This window comes from Rutidosis leptorrhynchoides, chromosome 4, assembly GCF_046630445.1.
Source record: "Rutidosis leptorrhynchoides isolate AG116_Rl617_1_P2 chromosome 4, CSIRO_AGI_Rlap_v1, whole genome shotgun sequence".
NCBI lineage: Eukaryota > Viridiplantae > Streptophyta > Magnoliopsida > Asterales > Asteraceae > Rutidosis > Rutidosis leptorrhynchoides.
The window spans coordinates 460527128-460536192 of record NC_092336.1 but is presented as its reverse complement, the minus strand read 5'-3'; positions in this window follow the sequence as shown (position 1 = coordinate 460536192).

Genomic DNA, 9065 nt, shown 5'->3' with positions numbered 1-9065 from the left:
ATTTTATCCGCATTTATGTAGGTGTTTACAGTATTTATATAATTATATATCCGTGTATAGGTAATCCGTATATATATGTATAATATATATGTATACTAGGTTATATCTGTACTATACATATTAAGGAAACAGAATGTTATTACTAATGCAAACTTTGATGTTTAACATTAATATAACTAATAACGAAACTAATAATAATAAGAATAAAAATAATGATAATAATAATATTATTAATGATAATATAAATTATATTATTTTCAAATAATAATAACATTAATACAATAACTTACATGTATTAAATTTTATATCTTTATAATATTAACATGATAATATTCATAATACTAATATCAATATTAATATTTATATTTAATTTAATAAAAGTAATAATAATATAATAACTATAATAATCTAAAAATTTTGTTAATATTAATACTAATGTTAATAATGATATTTTATAACTAATTTATAGGTTTTAATCATTATTTTATTAATATTTATATTTAAAATCATTTATTTGATAATCATAACCTTAAATGGTAACTTTAGTAATCAAGTTAATAATAATACTTTAGTAATCATAATAACAACTAAGATTATAATTGTACTAATAACAATGATATTAATAATGACAACAATTATTACTAATAATATTAATAATAATATATCAAATTACATGTATTCAACCTGATATTAATATTAATGATTATATTAAAAATGAAAGTAACAATAATATTTATAATACAACTATATTTCAACTTGTTATTGAATTTAATTTATCAATGATACATATTATTAATTATGTAGTACTTATATATTAAGTAATAACATATTTGGATATTTAATAATTACATATTTTGTATATATTACAATATACATATAATGTACAGATTATAACAGTTTTATTAATTTGTATATTATTTTACTTACTTGATTTTTAATGTTTCAATTATATTTAATTATTATATCTATTCACTCTTATATTTATTTATTTATTTAAATACATATTTATTTACATCCAATTGTTCGTGAATCGTCGGAAGCGGTCGAAGAGTAATTGAATTCGTGAAACAGTTTGAAAATTTTTGAGACTCAACATTACAGACTTTGCTTATCGTGTCGATATCCTATGAAGATTTAGTTTAAATTTGGTCGGAAATTTCCGGGTCGTCACAGTACCTACCCGTTAAAGAAATTTCGTCCCGAAATTTGAGTAAGGTCGTCATGGTTAACCATAAAAATGTTTTCATGACGATTATGAGTTGATAAATAGAGTTTCATCATTATTAAGTAATATAGATAAAATAATTTGATTATTCGAAGAGTACGAATGAAACTATCACAAAAGATTGAGATAGAGATTTAACTTTTGACGTAGTCACGATTGAATTTAGAAAATAAGGTGCGTCTTAACTTTTGACGTTGTCTTGGTTGAATTCCGGAATTCAAGAGATTTGCAGAAAATCTTTGAAATCTGAATAAGATCTGATTCCCTCGGGATTAAGGAAATTAGGATCTCTTTAATTAAATGCAGAAATCTTCCTTGATTTCTTATCGGTTATTTTACTATAAATTAACTTCTTCCGTTCCATTATTTTTACCACTCCTATACTAAATTTTCAAATTCGAAAGACTTTTGAAATGCTTAATCCAGTTCTGATTCTTGTCCTTATCCTTACTATCTCAACAATCATTGTCCTTTTTCAACTACCACCGGAGGAATCTGTTTTCTTCTACTTCGCCCTTGGGGTTATAATATTTTTAATTCTCCCGTGTCTTTATGTTGCAATAAACATTGATATACACGGTTTGTAATTTATGTGTTGTTATCGGGTTTTATATTCTCCCTTATATTTTGGAGCTCTTTACCTTTTTATTCTCTTCTCGACCTCTAGTAAAGCGAGTAATGGTCCAAAATTCGTAAGTATGGAGTTTCGAATGAACTTAATGTTCTATACAAGAAATAACGTAATAGCACGATTTGATTTGTCAAATTACCAGGATCACTGAGAATAGAACTATCAAGAATGTACTTTCTTGATATGTTCAGAAGTTAAGCAGAATGAAAGAGTTATGTAATATGGCACATGATGACGTTATAGTCTGTGAATCATCATGTTTCATTAGAAACTCAGCATGACTTACTGTAATATAATCGCATTGATCAAGTGTCATTATATTATACTAATTCATGCATCAATTTCCAACACTACTTCAAAATCATTCATAATTCAAACTCGAATTTTAAAGAAATTTAGAAACTAAAGTAGTTTCTTTTATGATGTAATTTAGATAGCACGAAGAGATAAATAATTTCAGACAAGAATATTTATGAAAATGTCTTCAGAAATATCGAAGATATTTATGATGATATTTTGGAATTTCTAAGTTCGATGGTTAATGAAGAAAGATTTTCCGCAAGATTTTAACATGAGTACGGAGCAAGATATTCGTTGAAGGTTTCATCGGATCCAGAATTACCTGGATTCTTTGAATATAGGGTATGGTCCATGTATTTGTCCTTGGTCTCCTTCGTGGTTAGCTCAATCTGTTTTCTAGTTCCAATTTTTCTGAGCTTTTCCAACATACTATTCTTTATCATCAAACTTCTGACGGTTAAGGTCGTTTACGGTTGTCTACAATTTCTGCTGCTTCATTTAGCTTTTTCAATATTCAGATTATTGATTTGTAGACTGAGTGCTTTTCAGAATTTCAGAATGAAAGATCATAATTCTAAGAGATAAATGTTATACATATAACTGTTGATGTAGATATGCTGTGAGTTTTCGAATACTGATTGCTGATTCTCGGTAATTGGTATGATAGTTCTCGTTACATGATGCGGATTAGTATATGATAGAGTTTCAATGAATATAATAATTTTTCGAAAAGTCAAAGATCAATGAAGTTGCTGGTAAGTTCACTGCTAATGTGGTGGAATATAAACGGTTTCCCGGTAACGATGAGGAAAGGCAAACTTATATATCAAGTTTATAATAAGACCAATCCGGATGAAAAGTTGAAGTTAACTTGCTGAAGCTGTGACAAAACTGGCTATTTTGAAAAGGAATTGCAATGTTATTTTCGGTAATAACAATGCCAAAGGATCTAGCACAGATACGTGTTAAACGTTTACTCAGGTTCCGAGTGTTTTCAGGTGCATAATTATATGCATCCATCTTTTCTTCCGTAGATTAAGTGCGGTTGGTTCATTCACTCGATTGAGGTGTTTTCATGAATTATGAAAGGTTTGCACGCATATTGTAATCGTCAAGATACAAATGAGGTTTAAGATGAAATCAAGTGGCAAACTTGAAGAATTGTTTAGTTTCATATGTTATAATCAATATTTTAATTCATTTTAATTGTCCAATGTTGGCAGTCCACAGTTGATAGTCCACAGTTAGCAGTTCAATAATTCATATATATAATATTCAAATTAATTAATACGTATCGTGACCCGTGTACATGTCTCAGACTCGATCACAACTCAAAGTATATATATTATTGTAGAATCAACTTCAACCTTGTATAGCTAACTCGATCATTACTGCATATAGAGTGTCTATGGTTATTCCAAATAATATATATAGATGCGTCGATATGATATGTCAAAACATTGTATACGTGTCCCGATATTTAAAATGCGTAAAATAAATAACAGAAATTAAATGACGATAAATAAAATTGCGAGAATATAAATTGAGATAATTAAATTGCGATAAATAAAATGTAATCAGTTAGCTAGGAACAGTTAGCTAGGAATAGTTAGCGTGAATTCTTAACAAAATTTCTCATAGTTAATTTGTTTGTTTCTAACAATTTTTTTTTGTCCAATGTTTTTTTCATTATGTCACTTGTTGGATTCTGATAGGTCAAAATCCGAATGTGAAATTGAATGAAAATGGTTATTCTGTGGTGAACGGATACGTGCATCGGTGGATGTAAGAGGATAGTAAATGCCTGTTGAATCAGATTTGAAAGAATGTACAGTGTAACTTATTAATGTGAAATCTAAATATTCCTCGGGTATTACCTACCCGTTAAAATATTTTCACCATTAACAGTTTGTACGAAAGAATTCTTAATTACAGTCTTTATGAAAATATATATATACATATATATTTTCTTCAGATGTAATCATGGATTTAATGAATCAATATGATATTAAACTCACTTGATTTACCGTTAGAACAAGAATATATAATCTCTAAAACATTAGAGATTACATAATCGCCATGTCGAACGAAGATAAATGATGTAGAACGATTCGCAGATTGATGATTATGCTCGAGGTACATTATGAGATGTTGAGGTGTGAGATGTTGAACTTGGGTTGTTGGTGGTACTGGTATTGATGTTGGTGGTACTGTTGGTGCCGTTGATGTTGCTGAAGCTTGTACGTTTTGCACCATATTTTTCAAGGCTACAACTCGGGTGCGTAGTTCGTTGACTTATTACTCCGGGATGATTGTCTGTAAAAACGGGCGAATGAATAAGGTTTAGAATCTGAGTTATGGTATAGTCGTGGCGAGATATTCGGGAAATGAGGATGAAAATGGGGTTACGAACAGGTTTGCCGGTAAGTGCTTCAGGTTCTTCATCAAGAGGTGAATTCGGTTAGTGGAAGGGATCGCCTTCTGTGCGTCTCCATTGATTAAGTCGACTACGAACGCATCAGATGAATTGGGGATGGATGATTGGTTGATTCATTCTGGTGACACTGCTTTCGGAGCTTAGGTGAAACTCCATATCGGAATAGTTGTCGAAATCCGAGGAATTCGAACTGGTTGAGGGATTCATCTCGTACGATCAGATGAAGGATTTTCGATAAGAGATAGATTATAGGATGTAGATTAGTACCCTGAAATACATAATTTACATATGCATATATAATACTAAAATCCCATAAGTTACGGAGGAATATACGGAAGCTGTCAGGCAAAGTCTACAGTAGCAGATACGCTAAGATATGAATTTTGTCTATACACTATTCATGCAGTCAATGCAGTAAAACGTGTCTAGACTAAGAATGATAAGCAGGTAATTTCTGATAAGAAATGATAAGCAAAACTTTTGACATGCAGACACGGTCGAACTCCAGACTCACTAATGCATCTAAACAACTATCAGTTAGACACACTAATGCAGGACCTGGTTTGCTAAGACCACCGCTCTGATACCAACTGAAAGAACCCGTCCTAATCCATCTGGACGAATACATTACATTTGGTTACATCGCGAGGTACTTGACCTCTATATGATACATTTTACAAACATTGCATTCGTTTTTAAAAGACAAACTTTCATTACATCGAAAGTTGACGGCATGCATACCATTTCATAATATGTCCAACTATAATTGACTTAATAATAATCTTGATGAACTCAACGACTCGAATGCAACGTCTTTTGAAATATGTCATGATTGACTCCAAGTAATATCTCTAAAATGAGCAAATGCACAGCGGAAGATTTTCTTTCATACCTGATAATAAACATGCTTTTAAGTGTCAACCAAAAGGTTGGTGAGTTCATTAGTTTAACATAAATAATCATTTCCATCATTTTAATAGACCACAAGATTTTCATTTTCATTTCTCATAAATATACGTCCCATGCATAGAGACAAAAATAATCATTCATATGGTGAACATCTGGTAACCGACCTTAACAAGATGCATATAGAATATCCCCTATCATTCCGGGACTCCCTTCGGACATGATAAATTCGAAGTACTAAAGCATCCGGTACTTTGGATGGGGCTTGTTGGGCCCAATAGATCTATCTTTAGGATTCACGTCAATTAGGGTGTCTGTTCCCTAATTCTTAGATTACCAGACTAAAAAAGGGCATATTCGGTTTAATAATTCAGCCATAGAATGTAGTTTTAAGTACTTGTGTCTATTTCGTCAAACATTTATAAAGCAGCGCATGTATTCTCAGTCCCAAAAATATATATTGCAAAAGCATTTAAAAAGGGAGCAAATGAAACTCACCATACTGTATTTTGTAGTAAAAATACATATGACGGCATTGAACAACTGAACAATGCAGGGTTGGCCTCGGATTCACGAACCTATATCATTTGGATATTTATTAATACACTTAACTGTAATCGAATAAGTTTATTTATATATAATTTATTAATTATATCATAATATATATATATGTCTCATATATTCTTTTTGTATATGAAAATATTGATTTTTGTTATGTTATATGTATTAGATAGGTTTTATATATATATTATTTGTTTGTTACTAATAGTAATTATAATGATACATAAGTTATATTAATATTGATAAAAATAATAATAATGATAATACTTGATATTACTAAATAAAGTAATAATGTTAATACTAATTATATTAATAATAATATAGTGATATTAATAATAATGCTTGTAAAAATATCAATTTTTCTGTTACTGATAGTTACGATAATAATAATAATAATCATCATGTTAGTAATTATAATATATCTATATATTTTAGTTATAATGATATTAATAATAATACTTCGTTTAAGAGTTCATAACCATGATTATTCTTATATCATAATTATTTTTCATGTTCAAGTTCAAATTATAACCTATGATTATTGATCACCTTTTTATGAAAAGAATCTTCGTAACACATCTATTAACTTTACATTCATGTTCTAAATCTTACACATTTTATAATCTTTTATAATATGACACATAGTTTTAAGTATATTCGTAACCAATTCATAATACTTATAGTAGTAGTAATAATAATCTTAATATTAATATTAATGATGATAATAATTATAATAATAATACTTATGATAATAATATTAATGATAACAATATTAATGATAATCATACTAATAATATCAACAAATCTTAATTTAAATCATAATAATAATAATAATAATAATAATAATAATAATAATAATAATAATAATAATAATAATAATAATAATAATAATAATAATAATAATAATGATAATAATAATAACCAAAATCACAACAATAATAATAATAATAATACTTATTATGCTCTAATGTTATTACTTAATAATAACTAATTGTTAATAATAGTAATCATTTTAATTGTATAATAACAATAATAAGTAATAATAACATTAATAATAATAATCATAATTTTAATTGTATAATAACAACAATAAGTAATAATAACATTAATAATAATAATCATAATAACAATAATAATAATAATAATAATAATAATAATAATAATAATAATAATAATAATAATAATAATAATAATAATAATAATAATAATAATAATAATAATAATAATAATAATAATAATAATAATGAATTTAATAAAAAAGGCTACCTTAAGGTTTCAAGCTTTAAAAAAAATATAAACGCCCCAGCCCGGGCTCGAACCCTCGACCTCTCGTTCCCTCACCAACACACTTAACCACGGTTCCATCCATGTGTTTCTGATATAACAAGCACTAATAAATATATAACCCGAATAGTTTCTGCTTCTTATTTATAATATAATTCGACCAGAGCGCAACTATCCTAAAAGAATTGTTTTAAGTTTGTTTTTTTTTTTTTTTAAATTGATTTAAGAACAGAGATAATCGACCCTGGGGTGTTTATGATTAACAGAAGGGAAGAAAAAATTCGAAAACAGTAATAGTAGCAAAAAGTTCACGAAGAACAACTCCAACTTTGATTTCAAATTCAAGCTCGTTTTATTTCATGACCCGTCCTAATCCATCTGGACAGATACATTATATTTGGTTACATCGCGAGGTACTTGACCTCTATATGATACATTTTACAAACATTGCATTCGTATTTAAAAGACAAACTTTCATTTCATCAAAAGTTGACGGCATGCATACCATTTCATAACATATCCAACTATAATTGACTTAATAATAATCTTGATGAACTCGACTACTCGAATGCAACGTCTTTTGAAATATGTCATGAATGACTCCAAGTAATATCACTAAAATGAGCAAATGCACAGCGAAAGATTTCTTTCATACCTGAGAATAAACGTGCTTTCAAGTGTCAACCAAAAGGTTGGTGAGTTCATTAGTTTATCATAATCATTCATTTTCATCATTTTAATAGACCACAAGATTTTCATTTCTCATAAATACACATCTCATATCAGGCATTTCGCAAACTGTATAGAGATAAAAATCATTCATATGGTGAACACCTGGTAACCGACCTTAACAAGATGTATATAGAATATCCCCATCATTCCGGGACACCCATCGGACATGATAAACTCGAAGTACTAAAGCATTCCAAATTCCAGAATGGGGCTTGTTGGGCCCGATAGATCTATCTCTAGGATTCGCGTCAATTAGGGGTGAACTAATTCTCAAAATTAGTGATGTTCCCTAATTCTTAGATTACCAGACTATAAAGGGGCATATTCGGTTTAATAATCCATCCATAGAATGTAGTTTTAAGTACTTGTGTCTATTTTGTCAAACATTTATAAAGCAGCGCATGTATTCTCAGTCCCAAAAATATATATTGCAAAAGCATTTAAAAATAGAGCAAATGAAACTCACTCTACAATATTTTGTAGTAAAAATATTCATACGACGATACTGAACAATGCAGGGTTGGCCTCGGATTCACGAACCTATAACATTCGTATATATATTAAAACATATACTTGAAATCGGTCAAATATATATAATTATTATTAGTGATATAATTTTTATATCAATAACTTGTATATTTCATTATTTGATTATTCTATATACTTTAGTAAATAAGATATTAATATAGTTTAATTACATGTATTAAATATATTTTTATATAAATATCATCTGTTTGTTAGAACACTATTTATAATAATACTAAGATAATATTAGTAATGGTAAAAATAATAATAACATTAATACTTAATATTACTAGTAAAGGTACTAATGTTAATAATTCTATTAGTGATAATAATGGTGATAATAATAATAATAATAATAATAATAATAATAATTGTAAAAATATTAATTTTACTGTTAATGATAGTTATGATAATGATTTTTAATAATTTTAATGATAACAGTAATAATAGTAATAACTATAATA